The sequence below is a fragment of the Chelon labrosus genome (genome assembly GCF_963514085.1).
Source record: "Chelon labrosus genome assembly, chromosome: 22".
Taxonomy (NCBI): domain Eukaryota; kingdom Metazoa; phylum Chordata; class Actinopteri; order Mugiliformes; family Mugilidae; genus Chelon; species Chelon labrosus.
In genome coordinates, this window is record NC_140355.1 from 216,350 (window position 1) to 223,299 (window position 6,950).

A 6,950-nucleotide genomic window follows, 5' to 3' on the forward strand; every position below is an offset into this window, starting at 1 on the left:
TGTCAACACTGCGCAGGCATCTCAAGTCTTTAGGACTGTTCAGGCGGAAAGCCCAGACTGACGTGCTGGATGTCGCTCTCTTCCTGCAGGAGCAGTTGAACCAACACGGGATGCTCCATGGATACAAATTCTAACAATTTCCTTGAAGGATTAATATAAAGTATTCTGATTCTGATTCTGATTTGAAATGCATCCAATCTGGTTTAGTAGGCTTCTCTGTGACCGGAGTGCGACTTCCATATAAGGAAAAATACGTCACACAACAGGTGAAGGTGACTCCCCTCATCGTAGTTATCAATAGACTCAACAACCTGTCCAGGGTGTACCCCTGCCTCTCGCCTGATAACAGCTGGGATAGGCTCCAGCAGACCACCGCGACCCTTAACAGGAATAACCGGGTATAGAAGATGAATGAATGAATGAATGACCCCGCAAACTACCTTCCCTATTTCACGTAACACAGAGGTCCTGTGATACTAATGCAGTGCGAATCGTCATCTCTGTGATTTTGGGGTGTGTTTTTGCTTTTTCAAGACTTTTGTTTGATTCGCAGCTTTTTTCTGCCTCTCCTCACTTAAGAATGAAGGATGTGCTGTAAATCAAAGTCTGGACAGCGGGCGAAAGGTCGTTCTTAATTTCTTTTGCGGGATCAATATTCTCATCATGTTTTATTTTTTAAAATATATTTTTTTATTATCAGTTAGAATTCGCAAAGTAACTAAAGCTGTCAAAAAGTGTAAAATGTCCTCTGACATGCAGTGGAATGAAGCGGAAAGTAGCAGACACATCACTATGCATAGTAAATTAGAGTAAAACACAGAGTTTGCTTATCCCGTGCGAATGTGCCACATGAAACACAGACGTAGGGGGGTCGTTTCTGAATCACATGATGCCCCCAGGTAAAAGTAGTCCCGTGCAAATAGGGCTTAAGAAGATGCCTGTAATTACGTCTTCGTTTAATCTCGTAATTACGAGATAAGGTGTCTAATTTTTTTTTTTTATCTAGTGAATGCAATGCTCTTCCATAGTAAATGTTTCTTCACTGTCACACTAAAATAAATAATGAAATAATAATCCATTTAGATTGTTAATTTTGTCAAGTTAAAATCGTTTATACAAAAAATGTTAAAAATGTTCTAGTTATGACAAAAAATGCTCATGTTCTACTGTGACTGAAACTTGTAGGCTCCTTAGTGGAGCATACGGTTAGTGGAGCATACGGTTAGAAACTAAACCAAACTTAAGAAAACTTTAAAAAAAAAAAAAAAAACTTAAGTAACTGTGCCAGAGTGTCTCTTTTGAGTCACTTTGCCAAGCCCGAATAAAGGAGGAGCGAATAATACAGCGTCCATCACAATTACATCCAAATAGCAAATTATGCAAATTAGCCAATGACGTCATTTAGCGACTTCCAGAGCCATAGAGAGAGAGAGTTGCGACACTCTTTGATGTCGCCGCTATGGCTGTCACGTGGTTCATGTAAACCCAATTAGTTCCTAAACATACGCTGGCTGTCATGTTCTTCTATGGGACAGACAGCAGCGATTGCATTATTGAATGGTAAATATAAAATAAAACACACACCCAAGTACTTTTTCAGCTGTTATTACATTATTGCATTTTTGTTAATGTCAGTTCTGCATTTGGAGAGGCAGGGTGACAACGAAAAACTTATATTACTTAGATATGTTTTAGGCTACATTTTTGGAGGGAAAAGCTTAGTGTTCATGTTCGCATGGGTAGTAGCACTGGCTTTAGAGGCTGTAACTTAACTTTTCCATATCATTCATCTGATGGTAGACTTCTCATGATATTCATTTGAGCACAACTGGGCTGTATTAGGCTATTGATTCCCGTGATTTTGCTTGTAAATTCCGATTCAGCTATTAGCCTACCTTCGTGATAACGCAAAGAGGTCTGCCATGGCGGTCCGTTCAGAATTCGCCTAGAAGCTAGCTCACTTCTTCTGATGAGTGGCCACCCCCAGGACCACAACGCCAAACTCGCCAGTCCTAAAATTCCCGTCATTCCTAATTAAATAACCCTCGCTCAAATCACGAGTCACGACAATGCGTTGACATACGGGATAGCAATCTATCAGCATCTCATCAAGCATCAGCAAGTAGCGCTGGGCAAATTGTATAACTAGCCAAGTGTTTACAACGGAGGTCTATGGGAGTGTCGCAACTCTCTCTCTCTATGGCTCTGGCGACTTCTAGCGACTTTTAGGACAGCCAATAGCTACTTTCCTTACTGAGGAATTGTCAACACTGTTTCCAATCCGTTTACAGTGGTACGGCAGTCACTGAAGGGTCGCCGGGATAGCTCAGTGGGTAGAGCTGGCGACCCATGTGCCGAGGCTGAGTCCTTGCTGCAGCGGCACAGGTTCGAGTCCGACCTGTGGCCCTTTACTGCGTGTCATCCCCCATCTCTCTGCCCCCCTTTCCTGTCTACCTTCAGCTGTATCTATAATAAAGGCAACAAAAGCCCAAAAAAATATAAAAAAAAAAAAAAAAAACGGCAGTCACTGACGATGTAGGTTGTGTTCATAGTGATGTTAAATGAACATGTACATGTTACTTACCTCTTCTGTGTTATTTTGTTACTGGTGTACGTATATTTGCACTGTTCAAGATTTTAGCATCATCTAAGCTAACAATAATTTGTTATTTATATACTTTATTTTTGTTATTTTCAGAAACTGCTCTGTTACCAGAACACATCGCTGTACTCACACAGTGCTTCAGTAAATGTTGTAAACTCCACTGATGTCTCGCGTGCTTCCTGACCGAAGCCCTGCAGTGGTCAATTGAGAATAGATCAGCATCAGAGGTCTCACTCCTCAACAAATGGCGAGTTCGGAGCATTAAGGGGTAAAGTTGCTGTTTTCTTTTTTTCCTTTTTTTTTAGAACTTTTTATTTAGACATTTGAATCATTTTGCAGAACATTTAATGACAGATATATAAATGTAATAAACAAATGACAGGTAAAATAGGTTACAATAAAAACATACAAAGATAAATAAAATAAAATAAAATAGAATAGTTAGAATATTAATAATAGTAACTACAACCATAACAACAGGCAGAGGAGTAAATATCTGCAAATATTAGCTAAGCTAAATTTTCCAAAGAGGAATTTAGATAGGTATCCCTTCCAAACATTACTCCATCACATCATCCCATCCATCAAACCCCCAGGTACCTTGAAATACAAGTCCATCTTTGCACAAAAGTGTCCATAGTCAGCTGCAAACTTACCGTCATTCGCTCCATCATGTATACATTTTTCAATCTCTGGACCCATTGACCTATCATTGGTGGTTTTACATCCCTCCAGTTCACTGTAATCATTTTCTTTGCTACTAATAAGAGTATATATCATTGATCTGCATTATATAGGTCTTTGGGTATGGCTCCCAGCAAAAACAACATTGGTTCCGGAGTGACGTCTACTTCTAAAATAATATCAATTTCTTTTTTAACATTATCCCAAAATTCTTGTATTACCGGACAATCCCAGAAAATGTGTGTGGTGTCTCCAATATTTCCACATTGGGGTTTTTCACATATGAAGATATGATAAAGGGTGTATTAAAAAATCTGATCTTTACCTTCCAGTCAAATTCTTTCCATAGTTGGCTGCTAATTCCCTTATGACAACTTGTCCATATGTCCAACCATGTGGACTCTTCAATTATAACATTCAGTTCTAATTCCCATTTTTCCTTAACATAGTCTGTGTTTTGTGAAGTGCCAGTCGTTAACCTTTTATATACACTATATTACCAAAAGTATTCGCTCACCTGCCTTTACTCATTCTATGAACTGAAGTGCCATCCCATTCCTAACTCATAGAATTCAATATGATGTCGGTCCACCTTTTGCAGCTATTACAGCTTCAACTCTTCTGGGAAGACTGTCCACAAGGTTGAGGAGAGTGTTTATAGGAATTTTTGACCATTCTTCCAAAAGCGCATTGGTGAGGTCACACACTGATGTTGGTCGAGAAGGCCTGGCTCTCAGTCTCCGCTCTAATTCATCCCAAAGGTGTTCTATCGGGTTCAGGTCAGGACTCTGTGCAGGCCAGTCAAGTTCATCCACACCAGACTCTGTCATCCACGTCTTTATGGACCTTGCTTTGTGCACTGGTGCACAGTCATGTTGGAAGAGGAAGGGGCCCGCTCCAAACTGTTCCCACAAGGTTGGGAGCATGGAATTGTCCAAAATGTTTTGGTATCCTGAAGCATTCAATGTTCCTTTCACTGGAACTAAGGGGCCAAGCCCAGCTCCTGAAAAACAACCCCATACCATAATTCCTCCTCCACCAAATTTCACAGTTGGCACAATGCAATCTGAAATGTACCGTTCTCCTGGCAACCTCCAAACCCAGACTCGTCCATCAGATTGCCAGATGGAAAAGCGTGATTCATCACTCCAGAGAACGCGTCTCCACTGCTCTAGAGGCCAGTGGCGGCGTGCTTTACACCATTGCATCCGACGCCTTGCATTGCACTTGGTGATGTGTGGCTTGGCTGCAGCTGCTCGGCCATGGAAACCCATTCCATGAAGCTCTCTGCGTACTGTACTTGGGCTAATCTGAAGGTCACATGAAGTTTGTAGCTCTGTAGCAATTGACTGTGCAGAAAGTCGGCGACCTCTTTGCACTATGCGCTTCAGCATCCGCTGACCCCTCTCCGTCACTTTACGTGGCCTACCACTTCGTGGCTGAGTTGCTGTTTTTCCCAAACGCTTCCATTTTGTTATAATAGAGCTGACAGTTGACTGTGGAATATTTAGGAGCGAGGAAATTTCACGACTGGATTTGTTGCACAAGTGGCATCCTATGACAGTTCCACGCTGGAATTCACTGAGCTCCTGAGAGCGGCCCATTCTTTCACAAATGTCTTGTTTCACAGTCTGCATGCCTGAGTGCTTGAATTTATACACCTGGGGCCAGGCCAAGTGATTAGAACACCTGATTCTGATCATTTGAATGGGTGAGCGAATACTTTTGGTAATATAGTGTATGTGTATGTGTATTTTCACTTCGGTCACGTATTCCCTCGGTGTTACACGGTTCAAACAGTTCAAAACTATTTCCACACTCTCACAGACAAGAAATACACCCAGAAAATACACCTGTGCGCCATTAAGTGTGTTAGGGAGACAGCAGTTCGCACTTATAGTTTCAACTCTCGCGTGATCTCCCAGTTCTCACGGGATTCTCAACCTAACTGGCCTTAAAGTGTCAGTACACCTTCTATTAGGGCACAGTTAACACAAAAAAATACAGTAATCCCTGTTCACTTGGCTACATTCTCCCCTGCTACAAGTCAACGTCCTCTGTGACTTATGTACCGATATCCCCTTTAAGTTGGGATGAATAAAAGACCATACCCGCTAACACCTGAGACAGTAAATCTGGACTAAAGGACACTGCGTTGCATGATGACATGGGTAAATTAAAAGGGTTTCTGTTCTTTCCAGCTGTTGTTCTCTGGCTCCTTCGTGGAGGGGAAACTAGTGTGTCACCACTGACGGTTTCCTCCTTTTTCCTCCGGGGAGCAGGCACAGGCCTCTCCACTGGCTTCTCTGCAAGCGCAGAGGGTGATCCGGTCAGTGGATGAGAACAGGGCAATGGTTCCATCTCCAAGATCTTCTCAGGCGTGTCACTCATCTCCTTTCCAAGTCCATCCTCACTGTTTTCCATACTGTCAGTCTCCTCCAGGTTTTCTGTCTCATCAATCACTGGATCCACATTCTCAAACTCCTGAGCTGTACCCAGCTCAGCTGCTGGATATGTCACTCTCTCTTCCAAAACAGATTCCGGCTCCATGGACTCCATCTCTAACTCGTGCCTTGGGACAGGTTCATTCACAGGAGCGGCTGAATGGCGACGTCGCCTTGGCGCTGGCAGAGGACCCACACATGGCCTCAGGATAGACCTATGCACCCTTTTTACCGGCCCACCCTCTAAGGGCTCAACTGTGTATGTGGTCCCTTGGACCTCAACAACCTTGTACGCCGTGGCTGACCAAGCATCTTGGATCTTGTTCCTTCCAGGTGGACGATGACGGAGATAAACCAGCTGTCCCACCTCCACATCTGGACAGTACACGTGCTCTTGCTGCTGGGCTAGCCTCTCCTCAGCCTTCCGTTCAGCACATTCTCTCGCTCTGGCATGGGCGTCCTGGAGACGCTCCTGGTGTACAGCCAACCAGTCTGGTTTATCACTGTTCTCCTGTTCACAGCCTAGCAGTGCATCGATAGGAAGATGTGGGTGAACTCCAAACAGCAAATAATAGGGTGAATACCCTGTAGTCGAGTGTGGTGTGACATTGTACGCATACACTAGCTCTGACAGGTGTTCAGGCCAACGGCGCTTCTTCTCAGGAGGAAGTGTACGCAAGAGATCGTGCAGAGTGCGATTGAACCGTTCACACTGGGGGTTTCCTTGAGGGTGATGTGGTGTTGTTCAGGTTTTCTTCACTCCATACAGTCTGCATAACTCAGGAATCACAGCACTTTCAAAATTCCTGCCCTGATCAGAGTGCAGACGTTCTGGTATGCCATACTTTAGAAACCACTCTTTCAGGATGACTTTAACAGTGGTATCTGCTTTCTGATCACGTGTGGCAAAGGCCTGACTGAACTTAGTGAACACATCTGTCATCACAAGTACATTTTCACGACCATCTGTGGCACGTTCCAGTGTTGTATAGACCATAGCAACCACCTCAAGAGGGCGAGTGACCAAGAATGGAGTCTGGGGTGCTTGAATCTTTGGCTGTGGCATTTTTGTTAACACACACCTATGACATCTCTTCACCCATTGTTCAACATCCACATACATACCCACCCAAAAACATCTTTGTCTCAACAGGCCCAGCGTTCTTTCGATTCCTTGATGTCCCATTTGCTCGTGTACACTTTTGAGAACCTGTTCC